The 20,961-nt window shown below is 38.8% G+C and overlaps 1 protein-coding gene across 9 annotated transcripts in view; it reads right to left on the reverse strand.

Annotated features, from left to right (window-relative positions):
• The window catches only part of MAPK10 (mitogen-activated protein kinase 10), a 175,547-nt gene that overhangs the window by 103,514 nt on the left and 51,072 nt on the right, over positions 1–20,961 (reverse strand). For 5 of the 9 annotated variants that reach the window (XM_040583226.1, XM_040583219.1, XM_040583264.1 and 2 more), the window contains exon 3: positions 12,652–12,808. The exons of 3 other annotated variants lie outside the window; for them this stretch is intronic. The gene's annotated coding sequence lies outside the window, so the exon portion shown is untranslated. Of the gene's footprint in view, positions 1–12,651; positions 12,809–16,248; positions 16,361–20,961 lie in introns of those variants that run through there. One more of the 9 variants, XM_040583255.1, reaches the window with a different exon arrangement.

Raw genomic sequence — 20,961 nt, forward strand, 5'->3', positions numbered from 1 at the left:
TGTCTGTATTTTTCATCATAACTTAAAAAAAAATATGTATAATTGGCCACTGAAATGTGGTGGCCAATTTACACCTCACAGTTATTCACGAACAGAATCACAGAATCACTCACATTAGAAGGGACCTTGGGAAATTTATTATCCAACCTCTCTGCTCAAAGCAAAGAGTTGCTTCAGCTGTTTGCCAAGTCAGGATGCTCAAACCCTGCTTGGTTTGTATTTGCACATTAATGCAGTAGCTACACAACTAAAACCACTATTATTCTAAAAAAATGTAAGAAGCTTAGTTCTGGAGTACAAGCCTGTGGCCATGAGCAGATTACACTGTAAATTCTGCAGCTACAAAATAGTTTATTTCTCAAACAACTAAAATCCAGATTCCTTCCCTTCTGAAAAGCTTTTGCCCCTCCTAACCTTTTACATTTATTTATTTTAATTACTCCCACAAGAAAAACACTACCTGAACAAGTCATCTCAGGGATGCAAGTAGGATTTATTGCAAAATCACTGCAAACTGTTAATACCCAATAGCAGCTGCATCTTGTTTAAGAAAACACAGAAAATGTTTTGATGCTTTCTGGGTTGTATCGATTAAAACTCTAAATATATGAGAAAAAAATCTTAATGGAGTAAGAAGAGGCCTTGTGTTTCTGATAATCTATAATTACATCTAATATGATGGGAGACCGGAAGGAACAGCATGTTTGCTGCTGGCCTATATCCATTTACTTACACTGCTGCTGTTTGGAACGTATGTCATGCTACTGCACAAAGGCTAAAGAAACCAAGACTCTCTTCAAGTTACACAGGGTATAAACCCAGCAAAACCAGGTGTTAACTTGCTCCAATCTAGATGTAGTTAGTGCTGGGTAAAAAGTTTGCAAAAAGATTATTTGCTATGTGCTAAATAAAATACTAATACAGAACAATTTTCAGGCTACAAGCGAAGCACACAACTACACAATGTTTTCTTCTTTAGCTTCCATGGCTGTCTGCATGTGTTATATGTAGCACATGTACACTGATACGATAATCACTATGTTCTACTGATCCCATGTAAGCTTGTTCTCCTTTCTCCAAGCAGACACTTCTCCTTAAGTATAACATCAGATTTGGCCACAAAGTTCTTACATTAACCAAGCCCATAACTACATAAAAACTGAAATGCAGCACCTATACTTTCACTGATGCCCAACTTCCGGATGCCTGACACATGATTTGCAAAAGAACTTACCTTACATTATTTAGCAGCTAGACCAAAAATAACAGAAAATGAAATAAAAATCCATTCCTACAAGGAATAATAATGATAATTATATACCTAGTGAATACAATTACAGTTCTAGGGTCTGACAAACAATGAGAACTATTTAAAGAAAGCGTATCTACTGCTGCTGAGTGATGTTGCTGCAAGTGTCTTTTTTTTTTCCATAAGCAAAACCAGAAATACAGTAGCTGATTAATGCAAACAGAATCATGAAGATTATCGTTAGCTACCTGTTATACAGATGACAGCACATTAGAAAAAAAATTACAGTTTTGTGAACTCAGACTGGACAGGTAAGGAGTGATTAAACCCAAGTCATGTTCTTGTTAGTTCTTGTATACAAATAAAAAAAGGAATGTCATGTTAAAACTGAAAGGTTAACTGACACAAGAAAGTAAATTAAATTTTTTTGCTATTTTCTTTGTTCTGTAGCACTGGAAAAAAATTACTTTGATAAAGTCAGAGGGTGGGGAGTTCAAAGATGGTAAGTAGAAACACGTATTCGTGTACATTTCTTTTTAGATCAAAGAATTGATAAAACATTGCAGAAAGTGCAACAAGGCCAGGAATCTAATAGAGGAAATCGAGCCTTTATGAAAAGCAAGGCTATCCAGGTTTATGATAGCTAATGGTTACAGCAAATATGATATTCTGGTTCAGGACTTCAATTAGGGTCCTCCTGTTTGAGGCCCACTGTGCATGTAATGTCCTGTATGGTTATTTATGGATTCTTATATTTACCTGTGAATCTTCTGTGGGAGACCAGGAGAGGCAGATACAAACAGGACAGCCAGAACACTCCCATGTTCTGGATTTGCTGCAAAAGAAACTTTGCATCTCTGTTGTATGCACAACAGCTTTTTCAAGCCTCTGTCATTTCAGAAGGTGTATTTGGAATCTCTCTCTGTTCCAAGGTTCTTGCATTTCTAACAGGCTGTCACAGATTAAATAAAGGAACAGGGACAAGAGATAATGGGGACAAAAGTGGACTTTCTTGAATCCCACGGCCAGTCTCCATTGGCCTGGGAGATAAAGCTGGCTCACTTCAAATATTACCCCACAAAACACTGACCCTGCAGAGGGCCCAGCAGTTTATTTCAATGAGCAGAGACTCCAGAGAACCATGATGTAGCACACAGAGAACTGTGTATGAAAATAGCCTAGCTTTGGTTCTCTTCCCAAGTGTGAAATGACCAGCAGGAATCACATGTGACAAATTCAGGCTACTTCCTTGTGCCCAGTGGCACAAAACAACTCGGGTGAAGTTAAAACGTTGACAGCAACTGAAAAAAGATAACTTTCATGCAAAATACTTTTACTGTAGTTGTTATCTTTTTTATAGTAAATAAAAATATTACAGCATGAAAGACATTATATCATCATGGGCCATCATGTTCTTTCTCTAGTTGCAATTGGAGAGCTATTTTTCCAGTTACATTTCCCAATTTCACTTTCTGAAATAATTTGGTTTTTCTCTCTCTGAGTTTCCAGCACACCAGATCATCACATCATATCCTTAGAAATACACAACAGCATATGGACAGAGCATAAAGATGTTTGGTCCTACTTCACTCAGTGGAAAAAGATTCAATGATTTGAGGGATTTGGGAATTAACCTTTTATATCAGACACTATCTGTTCAGAAGTGTGTCATCTATTCCAAATGGAAAAAATTAAACACAATTTTTCATAAGCCATTCATTAAAACAACCAAAGAGAGAGGAAGAAAGAGATTCATGGAAGTGAACTAATACAGCAGCATAAAAGTTTCTACAGTACTGAAATGGAAGGCAGCATATTAAGATTCCAGTAACAATGTAAAAACCTCTTCTTCACATCACTGCAAACTCAGCTGAAGGTGTAAGGGCACAGTTGCCCTCTCAGCATGCTCCTTTTAACCAAAGATGAGCTTCTCCTAGTGCTTTTGTAAGAAAAAAGGATCCAAAGAGGCAAACTGGGCAATTTTCTGGACAGTTTGGGAAAAGAGAAAATGGAAGGTGAAACAGGCTGTTTCATAATGTCTCCCTCCTCATTGCCACCAGGACACAGAGACACTTGCTCATACATCTTTCTGACTGTAGGGGAAATTCCTTGTTACAGGTAAACAGCAATTTGGAATTGATTCTGCCAGGCAGAGGCACACAGCACCATTTAAGAACACAGACATCCCCACGGTTAGAGAGAAATGCTGTAAGTGCATTAAGGCATAGATACAGCACAGATACTTTAGACAAACAAGTAACTGTCTGCCTCTCTTACTCTCAGGTAGCTGTCAAAAGCTTTCAGAAATACTTGACCCTGCCGAAGAATCAGAGTTCAGAGACAGGAATAAAAGGCTTTCAAAATCTACGGAAACGTGCAAGGTCAAACACCTCACATGAAATCAAGATTTTCACAGGTACTGAAGAGAATTCAAACGTGAAATGACATCAAGAACTGCATTCTTTCTTGTGTCGCAGCTCCCCTCAGAGCTGGGCCAAGGGGTGAACAGCAACAAATACCGGTGTCTGATCCAGTAAGCCAAGGGGGTTAAGAACAGTACAGGAACAAGTTTCATTTACCTGGATACACCAGATGGATTGAGGACTTCTCTCCCCAAAATGCTGCCACTATAAGGTATGGTAAATTCTAGCAAGGACAAGCTAAGGATCCTTGAGAAAGTCTGCCACCTGCAGTGAGTAATGCCAAGAAGCAAGAGAGAGAGAAAGACTAAAGAATAACTCAAATGACAAATCTTTGTATTACTTTGGAAAAGTTTGGACTGCAAGATCCAAGACGAGCACCACAAAGTGATACATTGCCATGATCAGGATAAACATGTATTTTACGTGAGTTACTAAAGAATTTAGTAAGTACAAGAACACAACCTTATCCTACTTTTGACTGCCATTTTAAATGTAAGTGCAAGAGTAATTCTCAAACTCTTCCATTTAGCACCTTCTTAAGTATTTTTTAAAAAATTCTTCTCATGGTTTTGGCTGCTTCTTCAGCTGTGACCCAAATACCAGAGCTTCCTCATAGCTATAACACCTTCTGATGTCTATAATGCCAAGCTTTCTTTAGGCTTACAACAAAACCAGCAGTGTAAATATTCTGTTTTGTCCAGCCCTTCACACAGATTTAATCAATTCTGCTCCCTATAAATCATTAGCCCATTTGCCTAATACTCATCCCAGTTAGACTACAAGCTTGGAGAGTACAGATGCTACACATTTTGTAAAGCTTCATGCTTACGTACTATCAGATGAGTATTAAATAACAGTAACAATAATCACACCCTTTACATGTGTGCATAATGCATATGTTCATCTAAAGAAGAGAAAGCTCTTAAGGGACATATAAATCCACACGCCCTTTTTTTTCTAGGAAAAAAAAGTGATTTAGTGTGTGCCCAAGGCATAAATGCTTCCTAGTACTCCCATGGGGACAGTGCAGCTTCACATTAGCTTCAGTGGAGGCCTGTGCTCATAAAGCATAACACAGCCTGCCTCACACAATTCCACTGGCATTCACCCTCCTAAACTAGAAATGTAAACATGAATGAAAAACGTAGAACTCAGTCATATGCCAGGGCTCTAGAGTTTTAGATTAAGGCTTCAGGGTTTTAACATGTTTTTTGGGTGGCAGCCTTTATCAAGGGCTCAACTGGGAATAGTTTTCTGTTTCTGAAACATCTGTTGGCCAGTAAAATCACAATTACACTTAGCTCTTTTCTTGCAGCAGGGAAGGAACATATACCACAAGAAAGCAATTGCTCTTTGAATGAGCAACAGACCAGCAAATGTAAGGGTTTCTAGATTCACTTCTTAGTGCTTTTACACTTTAACTACAAACGTAAACCCTTCCTGAATTAGGCAGAAGCTCTCAGCACCTTGTCTAATTTTACTCTTATTCAGTTCCCCTATGTCCTAGACTTCTCAACAGGTATGGATATTATGAAAAACATGAAAAACAGGGATATATAAAATAAACAAATACTTTTCTTAAACACTTGCAGACAACCATCCCAAACCTGATGTACTGTGACTCCTTCTAGTATACTTAAGTTCCCACACTACTAACAGAGCCATTGGAACTGCATTATCCAATCTGCAGTAAATACAACACTTTAAAAAATATTTCTAAACTAGAAAGAAAACCTTAACAGTCAAATTTTCAATCAAAAAAGCCTAAAAAAAATATTCCTTAGAGTACAGGGAAACACAGTTGAACTTAAATATTTAGTCTTTGATCAATTTTCTTTTATTTCCTGCCCCCAACCAAATGTTTCTGTTCCATTAAAAGCGCTTTTAGTAGTGATGAGTCTTCTACCAACATTTTCTTCAACTAGCTTATTTAATAATAGCTCTTAAACATACTTCCAAGTCTAAAGCCTCAAAATTAAAAAAAATACATGCTCACATACAGCCTGCTTCAAAAACACCCTGATCATCTGCTGGAGAGGTCTATGCGGTGCTTGTGCTGTCTGAAAGCTGCCAGTCTGGTCACAGCCTTTCACTCCAAAGCTACGCTATCTGACAGAAAGAGTTTAGGATTGCACAAGATAAAACACTAAATCAACACTGCCAGACACATTATAGACACTGTTGTTTATATCTCTTTAAAAATACTTTTTTTTAAAAAAAAAAAAGAAGAACAAAAACACACACACAAAAAAAAACCAACAAAAAAACAACACCCCAAAAAACCAATTAGCCATTTACAGGATAACTGGAAATACATCAGAAAAAGAATACAGCAATATTTCCAGCATGTAAACATGGCAAAATGAACAGGACAAAACTGACCAGTTGACAGGCTGCAGCTTGATCAGCATCTTGTAAATGCTGCAATGTTCTTCCTCTTCTCAAGGTCAAGTGTAGAATTTTTGCTCAAGCCATACAAAAACAGTTTACCAAATTGGGGCAGGGAGAGCAGAAATCCATATTAACTTTTTATCCACAGAACAACACTAGTCCACCACATGAATACTTTCATTTCAGTCCCAGGGTGAACAAAGAAAGGGAATTCATAAATTCCCTCAAAGCCTTTCCCCTAGTCTATGTGTAAAATCATTATTTTTCTTCTTAGAAAGGCAATGAATATCACAGCTGTTTTTCTGTAAAACAGTGTTTCAGGCAATTTTAGGAAAGCATTCAGCCAATGAGAAAAAGACAGAAACTATTACAAATAGGAACAAACATGATATGCCAGAAGAGGTGCAGTTTCCAGGTCGCTTCATAAGATCCAGTCCAAAAGAAACTATCTGAAAAGAAGACTAATTGAAGAAATACTGAAACATGAATTAAGAAATAAACTATAGAGAATTTCCAGAAATTACTGTTCAAATTTATGATAGATGTGAATACATGAAAGAATGAACGAAGTTTAAGGTTCCAGTTAACTGTAATAAGAACATCCATCACTGAGATCTGCTTTTATTGCTGCTAATAACACAGACCTGACAGCTGAGGTGTTACCAACATTACTAATAATATGCACCAATCCTAATTCATTCATATTTATCATATTCTTGCCATTTTGCCCCTCATTCTACCCTCATCTTGTCATTTACCCTCACATTTGGTTATTTCTACACCACAATCCAGCTAGGAAGTGCCAATAACAACCTTTCCATAGTTACCTGGAAAATAACATGGACTAGTAGAGCTCAACCTATTAATAATTTCTGTAAATAATCAGGAAAAAAAATAATGTATAAAACCTGGTTGGTTGGCCTGCACAAAGCTTTAAGCTGTTGTCCCTAACTTGCAACTGGAATTTGAACTAGATACTTTAAAATTCAGTTAAAGTACATTTCCTCTGAAGCAGCTGTCTACTATGACTACTACATTGTATACTGGATGGCCCAGCTGGCAGTCTGTGACCCCAGTGTTGTCCACGGGCTGTGTACATTGAGGTACCTGCCCTTCTCTGAGGCAAGTAGCTGCTGCTGCCATGATGACACAGGTAGCGTAAGAGATATTCTTTTGGGCCTACACATGAATCATTGTCATTACTCCCTTGATAGAGGATTTTAAGACAGACTGCTTCTTTCTCTGTTCCTAATTCCCAAAGATTTGGAAATGATACGATTTCTTGTTCTCTTGAACCTCACAAAGGCCAAGTGTCCAGAATACAAGCATAAGCAGACAGCTCTGCTGTCTACTTTTGAAAGCCAAGCTGAAAAAATGCACTGAACACCACCAATTTTCTGTATCATAAATAAGCTTGAGCCCTGCTTCCTAAACAGGAGCAGATGCCCAGAGAATCAGATATGACTGTCCCTAAGTATTTCTGGTATCAAATCCAGCTGTCATCGAAGCTGTATATAAGACAAATCAACTCAAATCCAACTGACCTGGCATCACTTGGAGGGAATTATCCTGCTGTGAGACAGCTGATTGATTCCTCTTCTCCCTTTCAAAGTGGTAGCATGAGCTATGGCAAAATACAATGAATGCCATGAAGCTGTTCCACACAAAAATTACCCACTATCCACAAAACCCACCTGAACTGAGATGAGAAATTTGCTTGACGTGGTTTTCAGCCTTGTGTAGACTACAGAACAGAACCTATGTTCCATTCGCTACATAAAACCATTGCAATAATGTGCATAATTCATGTATCTCCTAGGTAATCAACTGTTTACTGCTTTTTCAGCAAAATCAATGACACAGGTTCAGTGATGCTCCACAGGGAGAAAACCTGATGATAAAAAGCACCTTTTAGATCTCTCCCCGCCCTCCCCAAAAGTACAGTGTGGTAAGCAAAGTAGAAGCTAGATGTTTTACAAAAACCAGGTTTACAACACTCCTCAAGAGCTCTTCTACACACATTTGACAGATAATAAAATCAAGAAACCAGCAGAATAAATGACATGTCCACTCAGTCAGGAATAGTAGCCTGGGTTCCTGGCTGTAATTCCCATACTGAAAGCACCACTGAAAGCTAACATAAATAGTTTAGGTCAAATTCCTACACAAAAAAAAAAGTTAAGGACAACTGGGTTTCACTGTCCCAGAAACAAAGGAACAGAATCCAATTTTGCTTGCATAGCCAAATGCTTGCCTTTTTTTTTTTTATTTCATTGTTTAATCCAAAAATTTTGGAACATAGCAATAAGCAGCTGAATAAACTGATATATTTCTCTGTAACACCCAGTATTTTTTATCACTTGGGTTTTTTTTGAACTTTCTAACTTTTTTTTCTAGGACGTGTTTCTGGGTTTTGGTGTGAAATCAAATGCATACATGAATAATGACAGACTCTATATTCTTTAGAGTGGCAGGGAGTTTTAAGTTTGGCTGGGCAGAAATTTTTGAATGATAGTGAGAAACAGGGAAAGGAAAATGACATTTCTGAAATAAAATGAGCCTTTAAAGCACTTGTAAGAGTGGCTACAACAGTGAACTTCCTCCCTGCCTTTACCTCTCTGTGTCAGTACAAACATCTTTTATCAGCCATTCTATGTCTCCCCTGATCCTCTTTGTCCTCAATACTCTGTTCTAAAGGGCACAGCAGAGAGAAAGGCTTAAATTTTGTTTTATTTAAGTACCTTCAACTAGCATTATACAAGTTGTAGCCTTAAAACAAACAAACAAAAGAAAAAAATCTTACACCAGATCCTGACCTCACAAGAAATATTTTAAATTAAAAAAAAAAATCTAGTATTCTATTTTTAACCTAGATAGCACATCAGCTTAAATAACAATTTTCCAGAATGCATTGTTGCCAAACCAGTTGCTATTTTCACAAGTTGTTTTATTTGTTTTCTTTCCTTTAGTTTTGGGGGTTTTTTGGTTGTTTTGGTTTTTTGGTGTCTGGGGGATTTGTTTTGTTTTGTTTTTAGCATAGGCTAATAGTAAAAGGATCTTCTGCTTTTTCTGGCCTAAGCTGACTACCACTAATGATTTTGATTAAAAGGAGAGTTTTAACTCTACACTAAGCCACAGCTTTTTAAAATAGTAACACAGTGAAGAAAAATTCCACTTTTATCAGAGCCCAACTATATCATAACAAGATCTGTAATATAATACTATTTTATGGTATTTACAACCACAAATAAGAACTCGCCACACTGGTTACCACAAGATGCTTGAAGTATGGCTAACTATCACTGCTATTTTCTTGTTCCAAACTCTGTCTTCAGCTGCCATTTGTTCTTTCCTAACAAACCCTTATGTGAGATGTACAAGCATAGTTTTGCATCCTTTCTGCATGATAATACAGTACAGCTGAAAGATACCACACTGGACCACTGCAATTCCAGCGACGGCTACTTGTAGGTGCAGGCTAACGCACCATAAGCTGGACAAACTGAGACAGCTCTTGTCCTGCAGCATCTCAGGGCAAACTGGCGCCTTTGTAGGCATTGCCAAGCAGGATACCAATCACTGCCATGCAGACTGAATGTTTTAGCTTGCTTTCCTACTGGAATAAAGCTTGTGTGATCATCCTTCAGCTTTAAATAACTTTAAATTAAGAGCTAGATATATAGAAAAAAACAAGTTTTAGTAGTTTAAGTGTTCATGAATTAATTTGAGTGAGTTTACAGACAATTTGTCCTCTAGAACGTTTAATGAGTCCAGCAAATTCACTGCAGTAGATAACTGGTGAGACAATGTTACAAAAACATTTAATCCCTAATTTACACCAAACAGGTTCAAACTGAAGACAGGCATTTTTATACCTTTATTGATTTGCTATAAATGTATCTAGAAATATGCAGTAATACAACATAAATAAAATTACTCAGACACTTTTCCAAACTGAAACTCAGTCAGCAGAAATGCCAGGTATTGACCACAACAGAATAGCAGGAAAACTGTCCTGTTCTCATGAGTCTAGCCTGTTTCTCTAACTTACAGGACTTTATCTCTGCAATAAAAAAGCATCAGAATTAATCCTTTGTGCCAGTGCCTTGCCTCTGCTTTCACAGGGGCCAGTGCCCCAAGCTACATGATTGAAACAAAACACATTGTGCAGGGAGAAAGTTAGAAGAGCCAAAGCACAACTAGAATTTCATGTGGCTACTGCCATAAAAGACAATCAAAAAATGTTTCTAGAAATACACTGGCAACAAAAGGAGGGCTAAGGAGAATCTCCATCCTTTACTGGATGTGGGGGGAAACATAGTGACAAAGGGTAAGGAAAAGGGTGAGGTACTTAATGTCTTCTTTACCCGAGTCCTTAATAGTAAGACCAGTTGTTCTCAGGGTACCCAGCCCCCTGAGCTGGAAGATGGGGATGGGGAGCAGAATGAATCCCCCACAATCAAAGGGGAAATGGTCAGTGATCTGCTACACCACTAAGGCACGCACAAGTCTATGGGGCTGGATGGGACCCACCTGAGGGTACTGAGGGAGCTGGTGGCTCAAAAGCCACTTTCCATCATTTATCAGAAGTCCTGGCTCACTGGGGAGGTCCCAGAAGACTGGGATTTAGCAAATGTGACACCCATCTACAGAAAGGGCAGGAAGGGGGATCTGGGGCACTACAGGCCTGTCAGCCTGACTTCGGTGCTGGGGAAGGTTACGGAGCAGGTCATCCTGAGTGCCATCATGCAGCATGTGCAGGGCAACCTGGGGATGAGGCCCAGCCAGCAGGGGTGTGTGAAAGACAGGTCCTGCTTGATGAACCTGATCTTCTGTGACAAGGTGACCCACCTAGTCGATGAGGGAAAGGCTGTGGGTGTTTACCTGGACTTTAGTAAAGCCTTTCACACTGTTTCCCACAGCATCTCCTGGGGAAACCGGCTGCTCGCGGCCTGTAGGTGTGCGCTCCGGGCTGGGTAAAAGGCTGGCTGGCTGGCCGAGCCCAAAGGGGGGTGGGGAATGGAGCCACATCCAGCTGGCGGCCGGGCACACGTGGTGTTCCCCAGGGCTCAGCGCTGGGGCCGGTCCCGGTTCGTGTCTCTGTCTGTGATCTGGGCGAGGGGATCGAGTGCACCCTCAGTGAGTCTGCAGCCAACACCAAGTTGGGAGGGTGTGTTTGTAGGCCACAACCACATCCCTAAGCACTGCATCTACCTGCTATTTAAACACCTCCAGGGATGGTGATTCCACTGCCTCCCTGGGCAGACTGTTCCAATGCTTCACCACCCTTGCAGTGAAGAAATTTCTCCTAATATCCAATCTAAAGCTCCCATGGCATAACTTGAGGCCCTTTACTCTCATCCTGTCACTAGTTATTTGGGAGGAGAGACCTATCCCCACTTGCCTACAACCTCCTTTCAGGTAGTTGTAGGGAGCGATAAGATCACCTCTCAGTCTCCTCTTTTCCAGTGTCTTGTTTATTCCTATTTCACATTCATTTGCTTAACATGCAGCCAACAGTTATAGCTGTAACCTAGGTTTACCTGGTCACATTGTATCAAGAACTCAATTGGCTATGTTATCAAAGCAAATAAAAGAAAAAACCAAAAAACCCAACTCACAAACAAGCTGAAAACCCAACAAAAAGTTAAACCAAGAAAACCACTCACAAAAAACCCCGTAGGCATCAGAATATTTTGTGATTTTATGCAGCTGTTCTCAGCATTGCTTAGCGAATGAGTTTAACACAATGTCATTCAAAACTATCTTTAGTCCTTGTCAGTGTTTTAGCACGTTACCGTGATTAATCGTTATCATATTAATGTATGGGAACTTAAAGATGAACTAAGAACAGTCACATTGTACTGAGTACTGCTAACTCATATTTTATATTATCATTTACCCTGTTACTATATTCTACTTAGATTATAATATGATACATCCATACTATGCAGGGAATATTACAAGTGTATTGAGATCTTGATTTAGCAAAAATTTAAATACAAGCCTAAAGGAAATATCAGCATGTGCAATGCCCTCTAGACAGCAGAGGTAAACAAGTGCATAAGGCTTTGTATAGGATACACAGCTGCACAGTCATCTCATGGAAGGGAAGTAATACTGGAATTAGAGGTGAAATTTCACAGCAAGATACACAAATAAATAGGTCAATGTCTACAGAATACAGTTTACCTCACCCACATGCTGTCCAGGCTTACAGCTATCATGCAAAACATCATATTCATTCAGTGGTTTTTCAAAGGTTCATTGACTGGTCAAATCAAAACCAGCTCTGTCATAACACTCACAGGCATTTTTCATAAATTTAGTCTGGTCACAATCAATTCTTCCTCACATGGGGCAGACTACAAACAACAGCTACAAACTAAAGAACACCTTTAGAAATCGTTTCTTATTCTGTACTGATTCTCCTGCTATTACTTTCATCTTTATCGTACACTCATCACAGTGCAATATGAACATTTCACAAACATGTAACATATCCATAGCAGTTCACTACTTTTGCAATGATTTTCCTTTTTATTAAGCTTGTTTTCATCAGTAATTAGGTGGCCCCAGATGCCTTACCAGGGATAGGATAATCTGACAGCGAAGTTTTACATTTTGTCCAGGTGACACACTTGTAATTGCTCTGAGGTCTTCCCGGGGAGAGCTGCAAATCTGGGGACCACTGCTCAACAAATGCAGCCTGGCGAAGTTTCACCTCTGTCCCAGTGGAAGACAGCTGTCAAAGGAGTTAAAGACATGCAGAGTTAAGGAAGCCTGGGTCTGAGTTGAGACAGTTAGCTCATTTTGGGACCATTTGTTCCATTTTACTAAGCTCTAGTTCAAAACCACACAGATAAAATGGACCACTCCGTGTCCCCTGCTCATGTTCTCTTATTAAACTAGCTGTTCTCTTTCAAACTCTGCAGCCTTTCTAAAGTCAGTACTTTCACTCACTGGTATACTCTGTTGGATTAAAAACCCCTGGAGGTCGCTGCAATGCACTGCGATAATCAATGGCTGCAACATCCTGTTCAACTTCAGGTAGAGAACCTTTCTGTAGCTGTGGACCTCTGGGTATAGAGAATAGTCCAAAAGGCAAATAAACAAGCAATACATTACTCCTTAAATAGACCATTATACAAAAAAAAAAAAAAAAAAAATAATATTCCACATCCCGGATCTTCTTTCTACATGATGCTGAAGGCTTACAGGAAAGGGAAATTCCTTATTTGGAGAAATAAGGAAACCTTCTGAGGAAAGGTAAATTAAAACCCCCAAAATGTCAGTGCTGAAATACTCAGGAGTAAAAATTTAACAGAGGCAATCAATAAAATCTTACCAGCTGGATATTGGTGAGGAAAGGGTACATTAGAAAGATGTATTGTTGTCCTCTCTGTAAGAATAATACTGACACTTCAATTTCTACCAGACTCATGAAATTATAATAGCTGTTTACCAACGTACCTTTTTTTTTAGTCCCACCACCTCTATACATTTCATCTTTCTCTTTTGCCTTGCTGTCCTGCCCAATTGTAGCAAGTCTAGATAATAAATAATACAGAGAATGGGGGAGCAGAGGGCAATGGCAACCAACAGCTTTGCAGCTTCTCCCATTAACTTACTTTACAGGCTGCTTAGAAGTCACTTTTACAGACAACTTGGCAAAATATACACCTCAAACCACCATACAGTGTGTCTACCTCTGCATGCCACATCTGATGTAAGGTACAAACTTTAAAAGGAACAAACAGCTGTTTGAGGCCTTTAAGACATCCTTAGGTGTCAGTGAAAAACAGGGAAGCATTTGTACATTCAAGAGCCTCCACATCTTCAAAAACAGTATCCATGAGCACACTCTGCTTTCTACAGAGTCATGGAAGAGTAAGCCCATGTCACAAGCCGCTGTGCAAAGCCAAGAATAGAAGATTAATAACCTTTCCTTTCCCTTTTTTCCCCTTACCACCATTTTTAGTTAATTCCGATATTCCTGGTAAGAGAACTATAGAAAATACTGCTGAAGGAGACGCCAGTAAAGTATCCAGTCTATATTCCTGCCTGACAGTGGGATCAACCATAATTATTTCTAAGAGATATTTTCGTAACTTGTTCTTCATAATCAAACATGTCCTTGCAATTTACATTGCGTTCAGTGGAGAATTCCCTGTTTACAAAAAATAAAATCTGTAGCATCCAAAGAACAGTATATTGCTAGGCTTACAAAAATATGAAAGAATTCACAGAAAATTTATATACTCCAGGCCAAATTAACCGCTGGTAGAAAGGTTAATCAGGGTTATGCCCACCTCCATGATGAACCAGTATATGCACTCTACAAACCTTCCAGAGTTTTATCTGTTAATGAAGAGCCTGTATGTTTAGTATACTCTTGTGTCAGTTACTTTACACGCCAAATATAATTTTAAACAACCACTGCATTTAAATTACTGTAATCTGATGAAACAGGTCTAATCAACCCAACCAGAAGAGCTTCATGTTCCATTTAAGTCAAGGATTTTTCTTATCCACTTCACAACAAGCAGAAAAAGTACAGCCAACAAGGCTTTATCTTCTGGCTCCAAGGCACTTTTCTACCACATTTGCATTGAATGTAACACTGAGAGTAAATGCCTTTGCATGGTCATTTACCCCCAGATTTTGATAGCCTGCCAGACACGGACTATTAACCAGTAACTGTTTATGGTTGGTCTTTTTGCAGTGGGAGCGAGGATGTTGCTTTTTTTGGGGTGTTGTTTTTGTGGGGTGTTTTGTGGGTTTTTTTTAATCAGTGTCACTTCAAAAGTAACCAGAGCATTTATCAATTTCTGCTCAAAGTGGGATGGGTGTCTACTCTGAGAGCTCATTGACCATCTCTGGAAGACACAAGAAAGCACATGCATCCTGGTTTCAGCTGGGATAGAGTTAAATTTCTTCTTAGTAGCTGGTAGTGCTGTGTTTTGGATTTGGTGTAAGAACAATGATGATACCACAATGATATTTTTGGTTGTTGCTGGGTGGTGTTTGTATCAAGTCAAGGACTCTTCAGTTGCTTGGGCCCTGCCAGCAGGAAGGGTGGAGGGGCACAAGACATTGGGAGGAGGCACAGCTGACCCAAACTAGCCAAAGGGGTATTCCATACCATATGGCATCATGCTGAGTATATATAAGCTGGGGGAAGAAGGAAGGAAGGGCCAGTTGGCATTATGGCATTTGTCTTCCCAAGTAATCATTATGCGGGATGGAGCCCTGCTTTCCTGGAGAAGGCCAAGCACCTGCCTGCCGATAGGAACTAGTGAATGAATTCCTTGTTTTGCTGTGCTTCCATGTGCAGCTTTTGCTTTCCCTATTAAACTGTCTTTATCCCAATCCCTGAGTTTTCTCACTTTTACTCTTCTGATTCTCTCCCCTATCCCACCTGGGGCAGTGAGCAAGTGGCTGTGTGGGGCTTAGTCACCATCCAGGATTAAACCACAACATGGCAGCTAAAAGAACATTTTACAATTCTTTTATCTGGGAATGGGCCTTAACACTCCCTATGTCATTTTCAAGGCCCAGCCTTTCATCAAGTGACTCCAGGTTTGCTTAACGCATACCTCATGAGGGACTGGCAGAATATTTGGAAATAACTTCGCTGGCTTAGGCCCCCCAGAGATGAGTCACAGACCTGGAACAAGATGAGTGAAACCGCCAGTGCACACTGCAGAGCTCAGCAAGGGTGTCTTGGTTTTGGCTGGGATAGAGTTAATTTTCTTCTTAGTGGCTGGTAATGCTGTGTTTTGGATTTGGTAGGAAAACCATGTTGATAACACACTGATGCTTTTAGCTGTTGCTGGGTAAAGCTTATACTTAAGTCAAGGACTTTTCCGTTTCTCAGGTCCTGCCAGCAAGGAAGCTGGAGAAGCACAAGAAATTGGGAGGGGGCACAGCCAGGAGAGCTGGCCTGAACTGGCCAAAGGGGTATTCCAGGCCATAGAACGTCATGCTGAGTATATACAAGCTGGGGGGAGGAGGAAGGTGGAGGGGACATTTGCATTTGGCATTACGGCATTTGTCTTCCCAAGTAACTGTTACATCTGATGGAGCCCTGCTTTCCTAAAGATGCTGAACACCTGCCCACCAATAGGAAGTGCTGAATGAATCCTTGTTTTACTTTTGCTTGTGTGCGTGGCTTTTGTTTACCTGTTAAACTGTCTTCATCTCAACCCCTGAGTTCTCAGTTTCACTCTTCCAGTGCTCTCCCTCATCCACCAGGAGGGAGGGAGCAAGCAGCTGCGTAGTGCTTAGTTGCCAGCTGGAGTTAAAGCATGAGAAAGGGTGAAAATTCATGAAATTATTTCATATCCACTATATAACAAACTTAAGTTTTAGGTTAGACCTTGCAACAGTATCCAGACAGGGAAGGCTATTTACACCCTTGGGAACATGTGATGTCCTACTTGTAGGAAGTCTCCAACACAAGAATTATTTTGTTTATTTTGCAGCTAGTACAAGGGATGTACAAGCCAAACAAACCTCACATCAGAGAGACAATCTTTCCAGCTTTGCACTTCTGCTGTTGACTCATAATTATTTTAACACGATACCACTGTTACTAAACAGATGCAGGCATGCAACAGCTCACAGGCTTTAGGAAAGCCACACAGGTAGCAATAAAGCATGCCGCAATGAGCAACACCTTACAACACCCTTCTTCAAATGCAGAATGTTTTCGTAAAATATGTGTCACTGTATTTCACTACTTAGCAATTTCATTAATTCAGCAGCATGTTTCAGAATAATTACTCTCCCTTTCACTTCTTTGGGGATTTTTTCCTTTGAGAGACTACTCTCTCTGCCTTTTGAAACCTGAAGTTTTATTTTATCACTTGCCTCTGTCTCATTTAAAGCACGTAGTATTATAATTGTAGCTTCTTTTTCTCTGTATAATCTAAATAATGTCTGAAAGCTGATCAATGAGAATGTTGGTGCTTTGTTTTAAGCAGAAGCTCCTACCTCAAAGATACACCGAAAGAAAAATAAACTCACAGTTGTGGGATATCATTCCCACATGGCTACAGAAGAACTCAGTCAGTCAGTCACAGACGGGTGGGTGACAAGCAACCATTCTTCTGTGACAAATGCATTCATTTGTGCTATAGTAGAACACAATTTCCCCCAAATTAACAGCCATATACTACCAGTGAAACAATTCTACTGGATTGTAGAAAGGACATTAGTTCTGGACTAATTCAATTACTTCAATGAAGTTTACAAATTAAGCCTATTTCATTTAGTAGAATGGCTTCATACTTAAAGAATCAGGCGGCATTTGCTGTCAAATTGACATTTGAAGGTGAAACACTAAGCACACAGTGCACTATTTTGGATTTTGGGGGCTTGAGTTTTTTGGCATACAGAACTTATCTGCCATACTTGAATGGTTAAAGAAGATCATCAGATCCTTTTCTAGACTAGCCAGCACATGCTGTTCAATAGTTACTCAGTCCTGGAGAACATTCAACCACGAAATCTCTATCCTACTGTTAAACAGAATGCAGTTTATCAGTCCATACGTTGAAAGAGATCTTGTACTAATGAAATTCACAGCATCAGCAATAATGAATTGGATGTTTAAAAAGCTTGTCAAAGCAACATGGATGCCTCCAATTCTCAGTCAAAAAGGCACACTAAACCAGTCACAGAAAGACATTTCCATTTCCAAGACAGTTTAGTGGATTCATGCCTAGTCCCAGCTGCATTTCAATGAAGATAAAAATAAAATGGCACGTACGCTACACCAGCTCCACAGTAGAAGCACTTCCATGACTGCAAATGGAAGAGACAATTCATGAAGCAGAATTACAGCTTTTCTACCTCTGCAGTGGAATGAAGCACATCAAATGGCAAAATATTTTAAACCGTCTCTGACAGAGAGCAAGCACAGGTCTTTGTCCTTTACTTCTTTATACTGTCAGATATGCACATACTTGATGCATTTGAGCTCATCAAAAAGTTCTTCAACACAAAAAGAAAACAACATCCTTAATTAAAATTCTAGCTGCACACTGCCATTGCTAGAATCCTATGTGTCACATAGGAGGACACTGTGAAGTTTAGGGACAGATGAATAAGGACATGAAAGCCAGCTTCCTCTGAAAAGGAAAGCATTTGATAGCTTTTCTCTGTTTTGTACTGGACCTGGACAATAAAAACTAAATAAAGAGCTAGTTCTGTACAACACACAGTCTACCTAAAGCATATAGATAGATTTTCAACATACTGGTTTTTCCTGCACTTCATATACAAATACTTTACATAACTGTGTTCAAAATAGGAAAATATAAATATTAAGATAGTAACAAATAGAAATTAAAGAAAGAAAAAATAAATTAAAATAGGCAAAGTAAGATCCACAAATAGCAATGTACCTACAAATCTGGAAAATTAAATTATACCTGCAATGACCAGACACAGAATAAAATGGAGTAAAGAAAGACAGATCAGCGTTTTAATATTTTACTCTTAATGATACCAAAAAGGTTGTCTAGTCAACAGAAATGGACAGTAGTGTGGCAACATAACTTCATTAAACATTACCTAAACAAGATAAAAAATTTGCATGATCAAAGCAGTTGATAAGAGTATGTATGGATATAGATTTCTCTCTAAGGCTACATTTATCTTCTATCAAAACTAAAGATACTGTAAACAAAACCACCAAGACAATTGAGTCTAACAGAATGAAAAGACTGCAACTAAACATATACAAAGGGAAGCAGTAGAATTTCGAGGGTAGTCCCAGATCATCTCAAGATAGCCAAAGGGAATAGGCTGTACAGTTACTTCAGGTTTTAATAGAAGCTACAGTTTAACATGTTTAGTAAATAAAGTACAAAATGTGTCACTGTGAAACTCAATTTTCAAACAAACAAACAAAAGCCAGAAGGTAGTAAATAAAAAGGGAAAAAATTAACAAGCATGGTCTCAGCCTGAAGAAGACATACACGTATCTCCCAAAAGGCATTTGCACTCAGCAAGAATAAGCCAGCAGTGGGGCAAAAAGAGAAGATAAATCTTCCCGTACAGTCAGATACAGACAGTAATAGTTGACCCCCATTCCCTGAATATTAGTGGCATCTTGTCTTTGGATATATTATTTATATAAACCATAAGATTTATTAATCTCATAACACAGAAGTTTTTATGATAGATACAGATGTTTCAACCTTAGGAATAATTTTTTGTTCAGTAACTTCATTTCTGATTAAAAAACATAATCTCAAAAAAAATAATGACTGTAGGTCACATTTTGATACTGAGTTAGTGTGTTCAGTAGATATTTTTCTGATTTCACCAGACTTTGGATTATTTCATTAAGTGGTGTTCTAGTTGCAATAAAGGCCTCATATTTACAGCACCAACCTAATACCTTTCACCTATGTTTTACAGTCCAGGTTCAGCCAAAAAAAATTACTCTAGAGCTTCCTGCTTCCCAGAGGGATGTGCTTAAGGACTTTGCATAACAAATCTAAAAATATCAAACTGAAAATTGCTTAACTGATAAGCTGAATTTTAAGCTAAAGTATCCTTATTTCATGAGGTCTCTTTTCCCTTTGGATCAGTGTTATGCATGTAAGAAAATTTTGTAATTTTACAAGAAAATTATCACCACTTTACACATTTTCTAATATCCAAGACCAAACATTTTAGTCAAAGCTGTATAATACAAAGCAAAAGGAAAATAAATTAGAAACTTCTAGTTATTAACATATTATAAATCAGGTGACATTACTGACCCAGCTGCAGCACTAGGCCACTGTCCTAGTTAATGACCAGAGAAAAGAGGCAATGCCATAGAGGAATGAACAACATTATCCAACCCTGGCACTCACAGTTCCTCTTGTGATAGAGTGAATAGATGGAGACTGAGTCCTACTCCTGTGGGAGCAGCCAGCACACTTCTTTGGGCACTAAGAACAACAGCAAAGCCAGCTGGGGAGTTTCTGTCCTCCTTCACTGATTGTACACTGTCACTGAAAGTGGGTAGCTTATACTAATAACATTTTTTTGGTGAACTGTTTGTTTTTTTGTTATTTGGTAATTTTTATATACATTTTTAAAGCCTTTAGCTCTCAAGACATGTAAGGATTACAATCTCATCTTTTCTAAAATATATATACACACAGTACAGTCACATACTTTAATGAATGATGGTATGTAATCTTATTCATTATATGAGATATATCTTTAGCTATATCACAGATATAAGTATTATTATCTATTTATATTGCATGCCTTTTCTGCCACCAGAGTTCTAGAGTTTAAAATGTAAAATGAAAGGGTCTAAAAAGTTTAAATTTATTACTGAGAGCAGATGTTGCACCCAACAAGTGTGGAAAAGCACAGAATCTATGTAGATGGCATTATAAGAAACAGCATCATATCCAGCTGCCTTGGATGTCCCCAAAACATGACACTAAGTTAGATTCATCAAGCAAGTGTTTTGCTGCTGGACATCTGAAGCAAAGCCCACTCCACATAACTTACCTAGCATCTCCAAAAAAACCCCACCACAAACAAACCACATACAAGCCAGATAAAGGGGTCTTGCCACTGATGATTTTCAAACTTGCATTTCTAAGCCGCTTTCACAATCTCAAAGGAATCTTTCTTAAGATTTTAATAACTGGAGAGGATAACAACATAACTACAAAAGCTGTTGCAGGGTGCACGCTATCAGACATCGTTCAATACTAGCTTATTCTCTTGGTGCCAAGGTCTGCATGAAGCATAGATAGAGAAACATGAATGAATAGTGCTCCTAAAGCTCTGTCTCCTCTTCTACCCTTTGAAAAGTTATTTTGCATAAGAAAACAAGTAGAATATCTAAAAGATGAAATACCAACGTGAAAT

Source organism: Falco naumanni, chromosome 1, assembly GCF_017639655.2.
Source record: "Falco naumanni isolate bFalNau1 chromosome 1, bFalNau1.pat, whole genome shotgun sequence".
Lineage (NCBI taxonomy): Eukaryota > Metazoa > Chordata > Aves > Falconiformes > Falconidae > Falco > Falco naumanni.